The sequence below is a fragment of the Canis aureus genome, chromosome 11 (genome assembly GCF_053574225.1).
Source record: "Canis aureus isolate CA01 chromosome 11, VMU_Caureus_v.1.0, whole genome shotgun sequence".
NCBI classification, from domain to species: domain Eukaryota; kingdom Metazoa; phylum Chordata; class Mammalia; order Carnivora; family Canidae; genus Canis; species Canis aureus.
This window is the reverse complement of record NC_135621.1, coordinates 11,939,694-11,960,192: the sequence shown is the minus strand read 5'-3', so window position 1 is coordinate 11,960,192 and position 20,499 is coordinate 11,939,694. Positions and strand designations below refer to the sequence as shown.

General features: G+C 41.9%; 2 long non-coding RNA genes across 3 annotated transcripts; one reads left to right on the top strand and one right to left on the bottom strand.

The window, feature by feature from the left end:
* Nucleotides 1–4,896: 4,896 nt before the first annotated feature.
* On the bottom strand, nt 4,897–16,627 carry LOC144323360 (uncharacterized). Of its 2 annotated transcripts, XR_013388768.1 has the most exons (7): nt 15,775–16,627; nt 15,582–15,642; nt 13,300–13,644; nt 10,500–10,786; nt 9,535–9,714; nt 6,083–6,175; nt 4,897–5,412 (listed from the first exon to the last, which is right to left on the bottom strand). It is a non-coding gene; the product is annotated as an uncharacterized LOC144323360 (long non-coding RNA). The 2 variants fall into 2 exon arrangements; XR_013388769.1 differs by lacking the exons at nt 13,300–13,644; nt 15,582–15,642; nt 15,775–16,627 and adding an exon at nt 11,323–13,293.
* Nucleotides 15,787–18,625, top strand: LOC144323361 (uncharacterized). Its single transcript, XR_013388770.1, has 3 exons — nt 15,787–16,151; nt 17,071–17,208; nt 18,018–18,625. It is a non-coding gene; the product is annotated as an uncharacterized LOC144323361 (long non-coding RNA).
* Nucleotides 18,626–20,499: the final 1,874 nt, after the last annotated feature.

The window sequence follows — 20,499 nt, the reverse complement described above, 5'->3', positions numbered from 1 at the left end:
AAAGAAATATTTTATTCATTATTTAAAAGACAAAGAGCATGAACATGGGGAAGAGTGGAGGGAGAGAGAGAATCTCAAGCAGACTCTATGCTGTGCTTGGAACCCAATGTGGGGCTCCGTCCCACAGTCCTGAGCTCATGGCCTGAGCAGAAATCAAGAGTCAGATGCTTAACCAACTGAGCCCCCCAGGCACCCTTGCAAACCCATTTTTTTGGGGGGGGGGTCTCATCCCCTCCTTGCTGTTGGCCTGGCCCCTCAGCCCAAGATCTCCTAGGTATCAATAAAAGATATAGAAGTGCCAAACCCTTACTTGGGACAGTCTGAAGGCATATAAGCTGGGGGAAAAGCTCTCATTTTATAGTTAATGAAAATGAATCCAAGACAAGTTAAACTACTTTCTTTTTTTTTTTTTTTTTTATTGGTGTTCAATTTACTAACATACAGAATAACACCCAGTGCCCGTCACCCATTCACTCCCACCCCCCGCCCTCCTCCCCTTCTACCACCCCTAGTTCGTTTCCCAGAGTTAGCAGTCTTTACGTTCTGTCTCCCTTTCTGATATTTCCCACACATTTCTTCTCCCTTCCCTTATTTTCCCTTTCACTATTATTTATATTCCCCAAATGAATGAGAACATATAATGTTTGTCCTTCTCCGACTGACTTACTTCACTCAGCATAATACCCTCCAGTTCCATCCACGTTGAAGCAAATGGTGGGTATTTGTCATTTCTAATAGCTGAGTAATATTCCATTGTATACATAAACCACATCTTCTTTATCCATTCATCTTTCGTTGGACACCGAGGCTCCTTCCACAGTTTGGCTATCGTGGCCATTGCTGCTATAAACTACTTTCTTAAATCTGCACAATCAACTAACCCGAAGCTAAAACCCAGGCGTCTATGACACCAAACTGATTCCCATTGATATCCACATCTCTTTTGGAGCAGAATTCTGGAAAACAAGCCCTTTACATCTGGTTAGAGAAGACATAATTCACTGCTGCCTTCATTGCTCAAGATAGAGGTCATTTTTTTATCACACGGTTTGCTATAGCAGGTAATGAACATCTATCAAGCCACAATCATGGAGTTTCTTCTGTTAAAAATAGAACTGCTGTATTATTCACAACAGCCAAGGTATAGAAACAACCTAAGTGAATGTCAGCAAAGACGATGTGACATATGTACGTACATACATAATGGAATATTATTCAGCCATGAGAAGGAAGGAAATCCTGCCAGTTGTGACATCATGAATGAAATTTGTGGCCATTATGCTCAGTGAAATAAGCCAGAGAAAGGCAAACACGGCACGATGTCACCTTTAAAAAAAATAAAATCCATAGAAACAGAGCAGAAAAGTGGCCAAAGACTAGAAGTTGGGGAAAATAGGAAGAAGTTGGTAAAAGGATACTGACTTTCAGCTATAAGATAAATAAGGTCCAAGGATCTAATGCAAAACGTGGTGACTGTAGTTGATAACACTGTATTGTATAGCTAAAATTTGCTAAGAGAACTTAAATATTCTCACCAAAAACAAATAAATAAACAAACAGTGAGGTGATGGATGTGTTAATTAACTAGATGGGGGCAATCTTTTCACAATGTGCAAGTTTTTTTATTAAATCACCACGATGTACATTTTAAATATCTTACAATTTTACATGTGAATTATATCTCAATAAAGCTGAAATTTCAAAAAAAAATAAGTGTATTCCATATAATGGATAGCCATGTATTTCCACCAAGTACAGCATTTCAGTTGTCACGTTTGTCATGAACAACTAGTAATGCTTAGAAAGCATTTGAAAAATATAAAATATGGCATAATTTAGACATAAGAATATGAAGTCATTTCCTAAAAATGAGAACGTGAATCCGTGAGTCCCGTGGCCTGAACACCACATACCTGTCCCAACTTCTTCCTATTTTCCCCAACTTCTAGCCTTTGGCCACTTTTCTGCTCTGTTTCTATGGATTTTATTTTTTTTAAAGGTGACACTATGCTTGACTCCAGATGATGGAGATGCAATGTCGCAAGTAAGAGAGGACAGCCTGTGACACAAGGGAGCAAATATGGCCCAAAATTGAAGTAGCCTCTGCAGACATTCAGATGTTCAGAGTGGCTGTTGGCTGTATGGTCCTTGTTTGTTTTCTAGAATAAGTTTATTATTCTTACTGTTTACATCAACCCTGAATTTAAGGTAACTACTTCCTGTTACTGTCCATTTTATTTTGTTTATACCAGAAAAAAGAGGAAAGGAGATAAAGTATTCCCAAGACAGTATAAAGTGATCCAAGCTAATTAAATGCAGTAAGAGCCAAGTGACGGATTAGCCTTTCATCCCATTAGCCCACATGCATAAACCAAAGTCATAAACATTTAGTAAGTTCTTTGTCATTTATTTTAATGCTTTTTAAATGTGCTCAGGGAGAAAAATTTATGATGTGTTTCTCCAGCATTCTGGTTTATGAAGGTTCTATTTATCAATAACTAATTTATTTCTATAATAGAATATCAGTTTACCAAGAATGCTTCATGTAGTAAATATGTGGAATTAATGTACAAGGCTCTAATTATTGAATAATATAGGTAAGAATGTAAGTACTTACTGAAGAAAGTATATGTACTGAATGTGCAAGAAGCAATGTAAGAAGGAAAAATGTTTTAAGTATTTAGAGGAAAGAAGGATTTTTAAAAACCACGTGCGTAAGACGAATACCATATGATCTTACTTATATGTGGAATCTTCAAAACAAAACAAAACAAGAAAACCAAGCTTGTGGATAAAGAGAACAGATTGGTGGTTGCCAAAGGCAAGGGATGGAAGTGGACAAATGGGTGAAGGAGCTCAAAAGGTACAAATTTCCAATTATAAATAAGTAAGTCATGGGTGTGTAACGTACAGCATGGTCACTATAGTTATACTGTTTTTGCATTATTTGAAAGTTACTAAGAGAACAGATCTTAAAAGTTCTCATTATAGGAAAAAAAACTCTGTAACTATGTATGGTGACAGATATTAACTAGGCTTGTGTGGTGATCATTTTGCAATATATACAAATATTAAAGCATCACATTGTACACCTGAAACTAATACAGTGTTATATGTCAATTATACCTCAGTAAAAAAAAAACAATAATAAAATTTAAATTTAAAAAAGTTACATGGGTTTAAAGTCTTGCCATAAATAAAAGAGCTCCAAAGCTCAGGATACCACCCCCTTATTAAAAACCTAAATTAAAAAAAAAAAAACACTAAATTTTTGCTGGGTTGAGCACTGGGTGTTATACTATATGTGGGCAAAATGAATTTAAATTTTTAAAAATGTAAAAAAATAAAAACCTAATTTTTTAAATAAAGATCTTATTTATTTATTCATAAGAGACACACACAGAGAGAGGCAGAGACACAGGCAGAGGAAGAAGCAGGCTCCATGTGGGGAGCCCGATGTGGGACTCATTCCCAGAACCCTGGGATCACGCCCTGAGCCCAAGGCAGATGCTCAACCACTGAGCCACCCAGGCATCCCTAGAAACCTAAATTTTAATCCAATGAATTTAGAACCACTCCAGCAAGGTTACCATAGTAGGATTTTAAGTATTATGATGATATGTCTGTTAGGTAAAAATGACTGCCTCTATAGCACACTTGCTGGGAGGTTTACCTTAGTCAACCTATTAAGTCAAACATAGTCACTTAAGCTTCAGTCAATGGCTTATAGAAAGTCACTAAACATTTTAAGCCACAGACATAATATGCAAAGACCCTGTTGGTCTTGCCTTCCTTTAAAACAATTCAGGTTGAGTCTTCAAGAATTAAGCGCCACAGGAAGAGTGGTAGGAGCCATAGGATGCAGTCCTCAAGCCAAAGAAACAGAGTTCTATTGAAAAGACAAGATAGGCACCCCAAGGGCTTTGGCAAGCAGTGTCATGTCATGGTCAATAGAATACAGCAAGGTACCCAGGGCATAGCCAGGTAATCTCAGAGGGATTAGACACTCTGAGCAGACCATCTGAGAAAAAGGGAGCTTGACTAGCCCTTGAAGAAAGGAGTGATATTGGGAAGGTAGAAAAATAGGGTAGGGCATTCCAGACTAGAACCCAGAATAGCAACCCGGTGAAGGTGGTGGTGACCAGGTCTCACTCAGGAGCTAACAGGACCTTTGCCTGAAGAGAGGGCACCTGTCAGGGTGTTGATGGGGGAGGGAGGGGCAAGCAGATGGTAAAAGGTCTTCATTGCTGCACCGATGAGTTTAAATCTCATTCAGTGGGGCAACCACTAAAATAAAAAAATTATGTCAAATATTATCCCATGTATGATTGAAAAATAGACCCAGGTGCATATTTATGTACATACAAAAATGCCCAGAAAACCACCCGCAATGATACACAAAAAACCATTATCAATGGCTGCCTCTAGAGTGGGGAGGAGTCAGAGTTGAAATGGATCGAAGAGGAACATCAGCTTTTTATTTGATACCTTTCTGGGTTTCATGGGGTTTTTGTTTGTTTGAGGCTTTTTAAATAACAGGTCATATTAAATATCACTGATATATATCACTTTTTATATTAAATATCACTGATATATATCACATTTAAAATGTAGGGGGGGAATAAAATAAAAATAAATAAAATGCAGGGTGGTTTTTTTTTAGAATCAATTTGGGGTGGTTTGTTCCATTTTTATTTTATTTTTTTTTAATTTTTATTTATTTATGATAGTCAGAGAGAGAGAGAGAGAGAGAGAGAGGCAGAGACACAGGCAGAGGGAGAAGCAGGCTCCATGCACCGGGAGCCCGACTTGGGATTCGATCCCGGGTCTCCAGGATCACGCCCTGGGCCAAAGGCAGGCGCCAAACTGCTGCGCCACCCAGGGATCCCCGGTTTGTTCCATTTTTAAAACAAAAATGTAACTTTTCTTATGTAAAAGAAGAAAGTAAAATCCTGGGTCAACCCGTCCGACATGGTCTTTGCTAACTGGAGCCTCATTTCAGGACTCTTGATGTTCTAAACGCAAGTGCTGCCTCAGTAGTACAACAGAGAGATGTTAAGTTGAAGAGAACCTACGACCTGCTGGAAGAACAGCAACCTGCAAGAGTCAAGGAGTCAGCATCTCAAACCGGATCTGTGGTTTGCTCTCAACGCAGACTCTTGCCTCAGAGGTGCGCGCAGGCCGCACTGCTGGGGACCACAGGCTTCGGAAGGGCGGCTGGTTGACATGTATTGAGTCAACGAGGCAGGTGGTATCATCACAGATGAGGAAACAGGTGCATGGACCTGTGGCATACTGTGGCCCATGTGACACCCACCTCTGGATTCCTGAGCCTGGGTTCTCAGATCCTCCGGCCCCAGCTTTGCATCACGGCCACCAGCATCATGATTCCCCACGCTGCAGATTTCTCATCTATGAGGTAAGCATGAAATGAGATCATATATTAAGGGGGTACCTGGGGGGCTCAATGGTTGAGCATCTGCCTTTGGCTCAGGGCATGATCCTGGGGTCCCAGGATCGAGTCCCACGTCGGGCTCCATGTCTCTGCCTCTCTCTCTTGTGTCTCTCATGAATAAATAAGTAAAATCTTAAAAAAGAGAGAGAGATCATATATGAAAGAACCTAGCCTACTTTGGCACATAGTAAATGCTCAGTAAAGTTTTGAATGTTCAATCTGAAGACTAGTTTTTCTGATTTTACCACAAGTTTCAAAAGAGGGCCTGGAGGGTGCCCCCCACTTGCAGTGGTCTTTGTGCCTCATGGGCAAGCTTCAAGCACTTGGTGCTGGAAAAGCTGGTGTTGAAGCCGAGCTGCAGGAAGGGCAAACACTGAGATGCAGACTTCACTCCCCTGATCACACGAGAGTGGGAGGTGGAGGGGCAGCCTGCGGGCTCGCAACCAAGGAGAACACCTGCAAGCTGCCCATCTCTGCAACATCTGCTTTCAGACACATCTGCAGTCTTCTCCTGGTGCCACTGCCAACCTCAAGAGGGGGCCATGTGGGGGTGCCCGGGAGGCTCAGTGTGTTCAGTGCCTGGGTCATGATCTCAGGGTCATGGGATCCACCCCCCCACACACACACCCGCCTAGGGCTCCGCTGGGAGTCTGCTTGAGATTTTCTCCTCTTCCTGCCTCTCCTCCTGCTCCTTGGCATGCTCTCTCTCTCTCTCTCTCTCTCTCTAAAATAAATAAAGAAATAAGAAAAACCTTTTAAAAAGAGAGGGAGAACTATATGTCAAACTCTAGTTACTGGGGCACCTGGGGGGCTCAGTGGTTGAGCCTCTGCCTTTGGCTCAGGGTGTGACCCCAAGGTCCCGGGATCGAGTCCCACGTTGGGCTCCCTGTATGCAGCCTGCTTCTCCCTCTGCCTGTGTCTCTACCTCTCTCTCTCTCTGTGTCTCTCATGAATAAATAAATAAAATCTTTAAAAAAAGTCACTAATCAAGCATCATTTTTGAAGGGTATTTTTTCAGTCAATTTAATCCTTGCTTGTTAATATATTTCCTGTAATGAAAATTTATTTTTTTCAAAAGATTTTTTTTATTTGAGAGAGAGAGCATGAGTGAGGGGAAGGGCAAAGAGAGATGGGGAAGCAGATTCCCCACTGAGCAGGGAGCCCGATGTGGGATTCGAACCCCCGACCTTAAGATCATAAACTGGGCCAAAGGCAACCGCTTAACTGAGCCACCTGGGGCCCCTGTAATGAAAATTTAAATTAAGCTTTAATGTAGCCTGTTTTGTGAGGGTTTAAAAAAAAAAGTTTTAAAAATAGAAAAAAGAAAGAGTTTAAATGTTGTCGATCTGTGGATGGAACTACCCAGGGAAAATGTGTGGGAGGCACGCTGCATGGTGTTGGTTAGCAGCTTTTGCTTCTGTCCTTTTCAGCCTCACTTTATTTTTTATCATAATTTCCTCTGTCAACTGGTATGCTTTAAAAAGGATTTTTTTTTAAAGATCTGTGGTGACAAGTTGCAAAACTAACCTAAAAAAGTCATATTTTTTTCTTTTCTTCTCTAGGTGATTGTCTCTCATGCCTTTCTGAGAAAAATGTCATGAATATTTCATCAAATGTGAGAGAGAAGAATCCCATAAATATGAGCATATTTTTATGATAATATTCTGTTATGCAACTGCTATCAAATTCTTTTTAATGGGGCACCTACTGTTCCTCGGGTCCTCCATGACTTTGGTTTTCTCAAGCTGTCTCTCTCCACATCTCCCCACAAGAAGGATCTTTGGTTTCCCAAAGTACCCATGGCCAAGTTCACAGGACTTGAGGGGAAGGAACAGACTCCTTCACCAGCAACTGCTGGCTTCCTAGGAAGCTCTCAACCATCCCCCGATTCCCACTGTCTTATTTTAACATTTTGAGCATTTCTCTTTCCTACAACTTACCCTGTGTCTTGGGCAAGTTACTTAACTTCTCTGGGTCTTTCTGCTCATCTGTAGTAAGGGCCTAATAATTCCTACTTTGTGGGTCATCATGGAGAATAAACATATGTGAAGTTCTGATCGGACTACCTCGAGCGGAGTAAGCCAATCCCTGATGCCCATTATTATAACTATTTGCCTCAAATTTATCTGGTTGCTCTACTTGAGTCAATGAAGGAGGAGCTACTTAGTAAATGGTTAGAAACAAGTAACCCTGTTCCATGGTCCTCCAAGCGAATTTGTCCTTCTTTTGGGTCAGGGTGGCCAGATTGTCCTTGTGGGAAGTCCTTTCCCCGCCTACTTAGTGGCTGCAGGAATGACTCCTGGACGCTGCTGGAGGGTCCGGGCATCTGTCGGAGGTAGTACACCTTGGTCATCTCGTGCTCACCGGGGGGAGGGAGACTGGGATTCCAGTGTCAGCTCCACCGTTTATTAGCATGGAAGGGTGACAATGAAGATTATTCAATCTTGTTTTTTTTCATCTGTGAGCTGGAGATGGATTATAATCGTATCCACTTCCTGGACAAGACAGAGTCGTCGAACACCCAGGGGAATCCAGTAAACTCTACTAACCAGCCTGCCAGCCCCAGCACAGGCGGTGGTCAGGACCATCAGAGGCATGCGGGTCTGCTCCCCTCTCAGTCCTGGCAATGGTACCCCAGTCCTCGGGGTCAAGACAACCTCGCCGGAGACTTCTACTGTTTTCAACGTTGACATGATCCTACACTGGACCTACTTAAATTAGAATCCTCCTCTCCCAAGTCATCCAAAGACAATCATTCTCCCTGATATGCACTCACAGGTCTTGAGAACATAAGCATTGAGTAGCTGGATTCGCACATTAATAATCGGAGCCAAGATTTACTGGGAGCTTCCTCCGGCAATCACTTGTCGTGCATTATGTCATTTAATTTTTACATCAGCCCTGTGGAGTACTATCCTCACTCTACAAATAAAAAAACAAGCTCGGAGAGGTAACCTCACCCAGATTTACAGAGATGCATTTGAAGGTAGACAGTTTAAATGCACAACTACTTGAGGTATGATATACGCCCCTCAAAATGTTCTGTGCTTTAAATCATCTGTTAAATACATATATATGTGTGTGTATGTGTGTGTGTTACATACATATATATATGTGTGTGTGTATATATATATATATATATATATATATATATATATATATATGTAAATATATAATTTCAACCTATGTGATGACAGGCCTCTCGCTGACATTGCACCCTGGGGACACAGCTCCCTGCTGACCAAGCTCTCCGCTTCACCATTGCATTGTTCTGAGTCTCTGAACCCGGGCCAAGCTACTGCCACTGTTCATGAAAATCTTTCCTTGGGATCGTGCAAAGAAAACAAAGAGGGAATGCTAACAACCCAGTGGTAATCTAGAGCTTACACACTATTTAGGGAATGGGCATTCTGTTAAGCAAACATTCCAGTTAAATCAGAGGTGTTGGCGTTTGTGTGGAGCATTAAATGCCAGTTTCCAAAGTATATGCATGTAATTTCTAACACCCAGACTGAGCACGTTTTCATCTGTCCTTGCCAATTCAGAAGTCATGGGTTGTGTCTCAAGGTCATTATCAGGCATATCAATCACCTCAATAAAAACTACCAAAGAGAAAGAAAAGTGCTTCTTTAATGGGATTTACTGGATCACAGAGAGAGGGTATTGTATTTGACGATTGGCTGAAACTGTCCTAAGTTTTTGTTCCTGTGTTTCATCGCACTTAAACCAGAGTCCTTGAGAGCCCTCAGGTAAGTGAAAACCATGTGAATATTTATTTGCCCAGAAGAGTTTACGAGTTCATTTGTAAAGGTGCTTTTGTTCTGGTGTCATGGGCCTTGCAATCTTCCTACAGTCTGATATATTGAACAATGTGGATTTATAGTGTGCAGTCGAGGATGAGAGCTGTGAACACAGGGATGGGCATATGGGAAAGTCACTGGGATCTGTCTAAAAAATTGCATCAAAGAAATTTTCTGTTTCCCAGGGTCTCCCTTTCCTTTATCTACTACCAACCCCACAGAACACATCCCACTCCCAACCCTGGGAGTCTTTCTCCACTACCCTATTCTTTCACCTACCTTAAGGTTCAGCATCAACTTGCCAGGAAACCTTAGTTCTGAGTCCTCACTTTCAGAATCCCACTGCCTCAGTGAGGTGCTTAGGAAAGCCATCTCCGGCTCTGACTCCATCCCTAGTGGACTGTGCCAGATAAGGGAGTCAGTACCTGTTGCGTGCGCTGCGGCAACATGATCAGGGTCCTGAGGATAAGGGGATGAGGAAAATAAAAGAAAAGTAAAGAGATGGGGACAGGAGGGACACAGTGGATGATGTCCAAGCAGTGCCAGCTTTATTCAAGGTTTTACAACATTTTATAGCATGAGCAAAACAAAGACAAGAAGGTGTTTATTTTTAGCAGGTTTGTGAAACTCTCCAAAGTTCCCTTTTCTCAGCATGCAAGACAGACTCACAGGTGCCAGAAGACCTTGGTAAATAGATAAGCTTGTTGCTCCAGATGTGCATACTTCAAAGGAATATTAGGTATGGTAAACAGACCAGCAAGGACAGACAGACCCTTATTTACATTTATGACCAGGGCAGAATAAGTTGTATCTATTGTGTTATGTGGGTGACCACGTACAAGCGAGCCCTGAGAACCATTGCTCGAGCCCTTTCTCAAGCGTCTACCAACTATTCACCCTTTAGGCTCCCGAGCCTTTTGAGTGAATGAGGGACGCAAGTCCGGGCCTGGTTTGGTTCAGTTACTCCAGCTAGTCCGTGGTCGCCCACAGTGCCTTAAGAGCTAAGGCCATGCTGATCCCCTACAGATACCTCTAGGGTCTCAGCACGTCTGGCAGCATTGCTAAACAGGACTTCTCCTGTTTATCTATGGGTTCTCCCTTATGTCATATATTGTTGGTTCAAAACCTCGGAAGTTTCCTGGGTAAGATCTGAAATTGGCCCCATCCATGAAGGGCAAAGAAAAACTGAAGGAAGAGGCCACTCCAGACTGGTGGGTAGAGTTTTGATAAGCAAGGCCACTTACCAGGCTCGTTGGGGGTGGCCACAGGACCAGTAGATCTCCACACCACCTGCCACATCTTAAAAGTTTATACAGAGGCCCTAACTGGGTCCAGTCACATATACGGTCCAGATGGTCTCAATGACACGTTGCTCTCTCAAGGCTGCATCCTTGACAACAGCTCTGATTGTAGGATCCATGGGCAAAATGTACATTCCCAGGACAGGGGAGGGTTGAGTAGCTTCTGATTGCCTGGGTCCAGCTCGTAAGTCATGTCCTCTCCATGGCCTCCTCTAATGTGTTTCCAGTGACTGTGCAAACACAAAAGTGATTCCTCACATCAGTATACACATACATTTCCTTCGCTTATTAATCTCAAAATCTATTTCTATGTGCTGACTATGTAATTTGTTGATCATATGATGGTCTTCTTCTCACAAATTAAAAAATATTAGCGTCAGCAAGGATGTGGAATTCTAAATCAAACCCTGCCCTCCACCCACATCTGACCAAAGAGCCCCTAATGGGTGAGCTCTGCTGTATTTCACTTCTAAATTCTAAAGAATTTTAAAGATGCTCCCGCAAGATCATTCAACCAACACAAATGTAGGCACTGTTGTAAAAAAGAAAACAACAACAAAATTACGGATGTAATTACAGTTGCAGATCTTAAAATAGGGAGATGATCGTGGATTATTTGAATAAACCCAATCCAATCAGGAGAGCCCTTAAAGGAGAAAGATTTCTCTGGCTGCAGTCAGTGGATGTAGCAGCAGAAGGCAGCAAAGGAAAGATGAGGCAAGAAGGAATGGAGGTCTGAGAGACATGAAGATAATCTTTGACCCACCTCTGTTGGCTTTGAAGATGGGGAAAGGGAGCCATGAGCCAGGGAATGTGAGTGGCTTCTAGGAGCTGAGAAAAAACTTCCAGTGGGTGGCCAGCAAGAAAATGGAGACCTCAGTTCTTCAACAACAAAGAACCAAGTTGAGTGAACAACCTGATTGAGACTGGAGGGAGAGATTCCCGGGAAGGAATGCAGACACCTTGAGGTCAGCCTGAGTGAGCCTGAGATGAGCCTACCAGACTCCTAATCTACAAAACTAAAAGGAAATAAATGGATGTTGTTTGAAGCTACTATGACAGTGGTCATCTGCTTCAGCAGCAGTAGGAAACTAATGAACTAACGTCCAGGGTGGAATTCATGTCCTCCAAATGTCTGGTCAGTGTCCCTTACTACAAACTGTTGTTCCCTGTTTGGTCTCCTTATCGAAATCACCTTTGATTCAATTTCTCACCTTTTCATTCCCATTTACTAGGATATAGAGATGGATCCATAAAGTCCATATTCACTCTAAAATTGAAATCCAAGTATGCCTGGGTGGCTCAGTGGTTGAGCATCTGCCTTTGGCTCAGGTTGTGATCCCAGGGTCCTGGGATGGAGTCCCACTTCGGACTCCTTGCAGGGAACCTGCTTCTCCCTCTACCTGTGTCTCTGCCTCTCTCTGTGTGTCTCTCATGAATAAGTAAATCTTAAAAAATAATAATAAATAAAATTGAAATCCATATTCATTATAAGACAAGGGTCATACTGAACATCTAATTATATGACATTTTTCTGCCATTTCCACACTGTTAGAGTGCAGGAAAGTCATTGTATTATAGAGATGCACGTTTATTTAATATACCAGTCAGTATGGGTAGGCAAGAGAAAGGTTTAAAAATTCTGTCAAATGCATTTGACCTCAGCTTACACCATGCTTTTTATAGGAACGGAATCCACTTTGAAAATAACCTTCAGGTACCTAAATTGATTGTTGGAAAGTCTCAAATGCCCCCATAAAAGTCACAGGAATAAATACAATATCATCTTTTCTTTATAAAACCTTGTAGTGGAAATTGGGGGAATTCAGTGAGAAAAGCCAACAGTTATGGTAGATGTAAGGAAGCCATGACTTATGGTCTTCAACCATTTTCTTCTGAGCCTGGAAACCATCGAATGACATATTGTTTGATGTCTCTCAACCAGAGTTCCTAAGCACAATTTGAAAGAGCTGGCCTGATAGTAGCACAATTTAACAGGATTTGGTTTATTGGAATTCAGGCTAATGTCTCTGCCTTTGCAAACAACAGAAAGCCGGAAAGTCTCCAGCCATGACAAGCAGGTAGCCTTACCCCACTCTGAGGGAAAGATGAGAGACATGGGTGTGCTCTGAAGCCTAATACTCCCCACTGAGACTGCTCCTTGTGAGCAAATTGCTAACCTCGGGTGGGGAGACTTTCTGGGCCCTGCGTAGCCCTCTGTGTGGACCTGGTGTTGATATCAAGGCAAAGACAGTTCTCAAGTGGGCTTGGCCCTGAGGCCTGGACATTCTGTATTTCTGTTCACCAGAGTGGACTATAAAGTCCCCAAATGCATAGTGTGCATTTTGTGTGCAGTCTAAAAGAAAAAAAATTCTATTAGCATATGTTTTACTTCAAATCTTATTTTCTGAAACAGTGAGAAAGAAGATGTGTTCCAAAGAAGCCAACGCAGCCAATTAGCTGTCCATGGACCAAGACTCTAAAATCTGGATCCCATTTCTGGTTCTGCCAATGACCTGGAATGAGAAAACGACAACTTGCAGGCTTTGGGGCCTTTAGCTACACCCTCTTTCTACCATAAAATGGCAAATAATGTGGCGCCTACAGGAACAGACTACCAAGTGAGACAGACCGGGCTCCCAGAGCCAGCTCTGCCACTTGGTGGCTGTGTGCCTCTACGTTCGCTAAGTTCTCCAAGTTTCAGGGACTTGGCCTTCAAGGGAGTGTAACAAGATCCACCTACCTCATCAGGATGACGTAATAGCAAAACAACATAGTACATCCTGCGCAATTTCTTGCCCATCATGAGCCCTCACAGATGCAACTGTTGGGGTTCTTCCAACGAGGAAACAGGATTACAGATCCCTTCAGGTGACGCAGGCCGCAGGTCTTCATCAGGCGTTCCTAATTTCACTTTATCTATAGCTTTACGTCATCAGAACCAAACGACGACCAAATTAATTGCTTATAAAGAATCTATTTCAAAAAAGTAAATCTTTTGGGCTCATGTGTTCCACCTCCACAACTTTGTATTCCGGCCATAGCCTAACCTGTGAAACTGCCTCTCACCGTGTGAATTCAAATAACACTGCTTGGAAAAGAAAAGGGGAGAGAGAGAGAGAAGGAGAGAGAGACAGAGAGAAGGAAGCTGTTAGGACAGGGCAAAGCAGACACGCAGAGGGCAAACAAAGCACATTTGTCTCTGTCGTTGCCACCTGGCCCTGTTTCCAGAGCTCAGAGGACATTTTTGTATGTTCAGTTTATTAATTGGGTTTCTGTCACCTACAAAGTCCACCGCTGTCAATCTCAAGGCAAGGTTGAGCCCCGGAGTCTCACCGCCTACCTTAGGAGGAAGCTTCCTAAAAGCCACAACTAGGAAGGCTGTGAGGTGTCACAGCAAAGTGACAGTCCCTGTGAGGAGGGAGGAATGGCTCCTCTCAGAGGACAAACGCATTCCCTCTGAATCAATCAAAAAATCTTTCAGATAAGTAAACTTGTCAAACAAATGGAAATATCAAAGAAGGGAGGTCACCGGACTCAGAAAGCCGGAGAGCATTTCAACAGCAAAATCATTTTTGCATTCATTAACCCTATTTCAGAATGGTCATTATTTTTTAAGAAATATTTTCAGAAAAAAAATATTTTCAGAAAGCCTTAACTTCTTATTTTACCTTCCTTGAAACAATCATAATAAAATTTCCTTTGCCATGGCCTCGGTGGCTACTCACATAATATTTGAGCTCACGGGAGAGAATCAAATGGCTTCTGTCCAAGTGAGATATTATTCTAGTTAATTATTAGCATTAAAATTCCAATTTAGTGCTCAACACACCAACAGACAGATGCTGCCACTGTCATGGGTCAATGCTTTTGTAAAAAACAATCTCATACTAGTCAGGTATGAAATTACCTTGAAGGGTGAGTGAGCTAATGGCACCGTGTGCAGCGGGTGTGTGCTCAGGACTCTCAGCACAGAATAAAGCCCACAGAGGCTCCCTGGGGGAGTATGGACTTTGGGAAATGAAGTTCATTTACATTCTGCAAATTGTTTCTATAAATAGCATCTAAAGAACAAAATATAGTAGAGGGCACTTTGGGGGATTTCAAAGGAAACAGAGAGCCTCTGGCTTGGAGAGGGGCAGTGAGGACATAGGAATATGAATCACACGGAGAACAGCTGCACAGAGCATCTGATCCATGTGCCTACGTAAAAACACTTCCATCTCCCCTCACAAGGGTTTGGAGGGCTCCAGTCAAAAGATGGGAATTGAAATTAGAAGAATCAATCTAGAAAGTCTTTGAAGGGCAAGTAAAGCAAAGGGGAGCGTTTCAGAGGCAGTGATGGTGATACAAAGGCTTGAGTCAGAAACCAGCCACGAGTGTGAGGAAGGAAGGAAGGAGAGGACTACTGGTTGCAGGGGAAGGCCTGTATGGGGGTAATAACAAAAGGTGGCAACCTCTGAGAGTTGTTCTGTATTCTGACTGTGGGGATGGTTACCCAGGTGCGTACACTTGTCAAAGCTCATTGAAATATATACATGTCCAATGGGTGCAATTTCAGAAACACAAGTTATATTCCAATAAAGAATTTTGAAAAGATAGATGATGTTTTTAATTATAGAAGTTAAATCAGCAGGGGATGAATTTCTTCAACATTAATCTCTTTGTCTTTCCTTTTTTAAAAACTTGAATTTGACATCTAATAGAGAGTTAACCAGAGAGTATGCTTCCCCGACTTAAGGTTTGGAAAAAAAGACACTCGTCAAAATTACACTTTGGGAATTGGATGAAATTTGATTTAACTGTGTATACATTTTTATGATCAAGGGCAAACTGAATTTAGAATAGAATATTTTTCACTCTCTGCAGCTGATTAAACTATGTCTTCTTGTCCATTGTCTGGTAACATATTTAGACCTTCAATCCTCAGTTATAGATTAATATACAATTTATATAGTCTAGGCAAGTATATTGCCTTTTCTGGTATAAACTATGGTGGGATTAAAATTGTGGGCCTCCACTCACCAGCATCAGCACCATTAAAAGTGAGATAGGATGTCATTGCAGTAACCAAAAGAAAATCAAACTGCAAAAAAAAAAAAAAAAAAAAAATTAAGATATTAAACTATTATTTCCTGGAGGCAATGAGGTTTAGATTAACTCTAAAATCCCATCCAGGGTAGGGAAAACTCTTTCTAGGTAAGCTGACCATACCCACCTGTTTCCTCCCTTTGAGGCGCTTGCCAAGAGGTGAATGCCATCGGTAGGAGATCAGTGATTGAGCGTGGCCCAAATAGGCTGAAACCAACAGAGCTTTCTGTGCTCACACAAATCCTGCAGATTGAAAACTAGAGGAGACCCAAATGCAGGGCCAGGTTTACCATTGATAATTTGCTGTTCTCAGTCATTTATTGCAGAGAAGATAAAATCCGACGACTGGAAAGAAGGAGCCTGCAACAATACAACTGGTCTCCTCCTGAAGATAGTGCTCTGGTTCTGAATTTGCATGGCTCAGAAAGTGGAAGAGTTAACACCTCAGAATCTTCAAAGAGCAAGACTTTCAGGCTAAAGAGAGAGACTCCCATCAAAACTAGAGTAAGTACGGTCTATGAGCATGGATGTCTTCCACGGGAGGGTCTCCCTTTTCTTCCATTGGGCAGGTGGAGTGTGTTATCCTGTAGTAACTTTTCTGAACCCAGCCATTCCACTCCTAGGTATTAACCCAAGAGAGAGGAAAGCATATGTCCATAAACTGCCCATAAGTGTTCATAGTGGTTTTATTTGTAACAGTTGAAAACTGAAGACAACCCACATGCCCATGAAGAGAAGACTGGATAAACAAATTGTGGAATATCAATACAGTGGAATATACACAGCACAATATGGATCAATCTCAACGATACTGAGTAACAGAGGCCAAACCAGAAAGAATACGTATTATAGGATGCCATTTATATAAAATTTTAAGTGCAGACTTATCTACAGTGACAGAAAGCAAGTCATTGGTTGCCCAGGGATAGGTATGAGAGAGGAGGAAGGGACAGGGAGGGACGGGGGTAGGAACTACAAAAAAAAAAAAAAAAACACAGAATATTTGTGGTAGTGAGGGAAATGAACTTTTAGTTCTGTATTCTCAAATGCTTTCACCGTATGTGGTGGATAGAAGGTACTCAGAGTTTATGGCATAAAAAAGTTTATAAATAAGTGCAGGCTATCTTTTATGGACTGTGGTTGAGAAGGTTAAAGAAAATCATAGGATAGCAACTCCAAGTAAGTATGTGTGTCTGTGTGTGTCTGTGTGTGTTCAAAGACAGTAGATATTTCAGTAAGTTCCTAAATGATAGAGAAGGCAGCAGTAAAGAAGTTGAAAATAAGAAAGAAGGGATAATAGATGGAATAAAAGAATTTGGGGTTTCTGACTTAGATATACTTCCTATAAAATAATTTTAATGGGGTAATTTGAATATGAATTGCCTACTAGATGATACCAAGGAATCATTATTAATTTTGATAGGTATGATAATGCATCGTGGCTCTACAAGAACATGTGTTTTAAGATATAACAACTGAAATATGTAAATGAGAAGACACAATGCCTGAGAAGTACGTACAGCTGTGGCCAAATCGAGTAACTATTGAATCTGGATAACAGGTGAGAAGTCACTTATTCCATTCTCTGTCATTTATACACAGTCTTATAATAATAAAAAAATACTATTAGTCATTCACATTTCAGTATGAATAGATTCCCACAGAAGGAGCAGAAAGAACAATGAAGATCAAGTTACAAGCACAGGGTTCAACATCCCGATCTAACACCTTAGAAAAGTCACTCAACCCAAACCTCACCTTCCTCATCTGCGCCGTAGAGATAAATGGTCCCTGACCCACTTTAAGCCCCTGGGTTACTGTAATTTTCAAGTGAGATCATGTCTATAAGGACGATTTGAAATAAATGCTTTAAAGGTCTACGTCACTGTAAATAATTAATTTAGGCAGAGCCACTGCCAGCTACAGGGTGTTTTTGGAACAGAGCAGAAAGGGAAACTCCCTCCTGGTGGATGAATCGCACAAAGGCCCTCATGGGCTGCCACAGACCCACGGTGCTCACAGGGGGAGCCCTTGGCAAAGAAAAGGGCAGAGCACGGTGGGTGACAGACAGCTGGACCTCTACCCAGGCTTGGTGTTTGGGTGAAGGTACAAACCCCCACCCTTCCTCTGGGCTTCTAGGTGTAGTCTAATCCTTTCCTCCTCACTGGGTGGGAACAGCTGAGGGAGAGCTGGAGTGGAGTGGAAGCAAGGAGGAGGAGGGCGCCCCGAATGGAGGCGATGGGCATACTCAGGGGTTCCTGGAGGGCCTTGGCTCTTGTGAAGCAGCGAGAGGGGACACCAAGAGGTGGAAACACAGCTCAGAGAAGGAAGAAGGACTCAGCAACATGGCCCCTCCCTCTTTCCTGCCAGGTCTTGCCTTGGGCTGGCCCAGGCTCCAACTTCCCACAGGCAGAGCTTCCTGTGGAAGGTGAATAGACCACGTGCATGGACAGACCTGAACCAGAAGCAAGCCAGGGTCGAGCTCCTGTCTCCCTTTCTGAATTAACTTGCTCCAAATTACCAAACCAAAGGCCATTATCTCAACATCATAAACCTTATTTCTAATTAAGATGATCGATGCCTCTTTCAGAATTACACATTCCAATTAGCCAGGGAATAAAGTTATTCCTATTGTGTACTGGCACACTGAAATTATCACAGAAAAAGTAAAAAATTACTTCAATTACATGAAAATATTACTCTCCTGTCAAGCTTGTTCTGAAATACGGGTCCTTCACATTCCGTTTAGTGGAATTACAACTTCATTAAATATATTTGCTTGTAAAAAAAATATATAGTCTTCAATATTTTAACACGTCCCTCAATGTTTTTAAGTAGCAGCATGTACGTCCATCAGCTGTGAGAGCTCATAGCCATGCTCATGTTATTTGCATCTAAATATTCTCCCAACATTATTACAGAAGATAATTTTACCCTAGGGAGACATGCAAGACCCGGTATCAGATGTCCTATCATATTTCCCCATCATGTAATTATTCAGTGTTTTTTTTTAAAAGCCCTACGCATTCTATAAAAAGAAGATTCCAGAAAAAAAAAAATGTAACTGCGAGATGACGGGCATTTACTAGACTTCTCGTGGTGACCATTTTGCAATATATCATGTTGTATATCTGAAACAAATATAATGTAACAAATAAGTAAATTATATCTCAATTTAAGAAAAGACTGACGGTGCCATATATTTGCAAGGAGGTGCAGCAACTGGAACTCTCACACACCGCTGGTGTGAAAATTGGTTTAAACACTGTGGAAAGCTTTTGATACTATATTTAATGAAAATAGATACACACGTATCCTATGACCAAGCTAAATAAATATATAAATATATAAATAAAAGATTATCCCATTATGCCACAATATCGGCTATCTTGTGGACCCACAGATGGAACAAATATTCAGAAATCTGATATCAAAAAGTTCAGGGCTCATGGAGGACATGAGAAACTAGACTTAAATTCCAGCTATGTCAACCCTACGTAGTGGCTTAACCTCCTCTGGGTTTAGGTTTTCACACCGGAGAACAGGCTGCCGAGGAGATCAAGCAAAATCATGTGCGCAAAACTCATGTCACGTAATAGGGGCTCCCTAAATACCGAGACCGCCTTACTCGATATCAAGCCTACGATGGTAGTTTAATACATATTCAATCTATTGAAAATGGGAGTTCCAAAGTGGTTTAACTGGTTCTACAAATCAGGGAGATTCTTTCTAGAAGTAAAGTTTGAATTGGCAACAGGCTAAGTTCTGGGCAAAATTTCCTTGCTGTTCATGCTGCCTAAGTGTAGCTTGGCAGGTCTTTCTCCAACTCCACAGAAGCTCCAGAAAGCCCGTCTTTCACTGGTACCCATTCTAATCTCCAAGAAGCTTTAGATTGCTAGAAAGCAATGCAGGTAAATCAATTCTTATCTGGCCCTGACTGTCTAAGCCACCTAGAGACACTTGCATTTTAAAAGGAAGCCCAGGACGTCCATTGAAAAGAACAAATGGGCAGAACTGTAGGCAGCACATCAAACAGAAGAAATCCTTTTGTATAGGAGAGGCATTTAAGGTGAGAACAGGCTTTGCACCCCGTACCCTTTAAATTATTAAATGAAGGGGAGCCCTTATTGGCACAAGGGGCAAGGCGGTCATTCCTAAGTATGGCTTCCTGTGTGGGGAGGTGATTCTTAACACTGGGGGGGCTTTTGCTTCTGGAAACCCTTTAGCTATCCTTTTTCCTCGCCCAGCACCCATCACTCTGACTCGAAGAAATGTCCGTCAGAAGTACCAAAATCAAAGTTTTATTCCACAGAAAAAAATTGTATTAACTTCAATAGTTCAAGACTTCAACTTTTTTTTCTCCCCCTAAAGCAGGAATTGGTGATAAAAGAATATTTTTTTCTTGAGGTTAAAAATCATTGAGTTACAAACCACAAAAGTAGTTTGACTTCCAGAACCTGGGAATTGTTTGCATTATGATCCTAGATCATCTATCATGGAGACAAGGTGCCCAATGGTGAGATCCACAAATAATCCCAGATGTTACCAATGGCAAAATGTTGGGGTTCAGGAGCAAAAGGTCAAGCAAGGATTCTTGAGGTGTCTTTGGTGGTTTTAGGAGAGTGGTTTTATGGAAGCACGGGAGGGGGGGGGACAGGACTTTGGGCACGAAGAGCTGCCCTGGGGTGATGAGGAGCGGCCCATTATATACTTTCATGTTGGGAGGGGGTTAGGGAGAGTGTAAGTCTCTAATGGATGTGGAAGCAAGGTTTCCAGGACCTTGAGGGGGGCTAGCTGTGGTTAGGATAAGGTCATTAACTACTGTCTAGTAAAACCTTAGTCCCGAGACCCT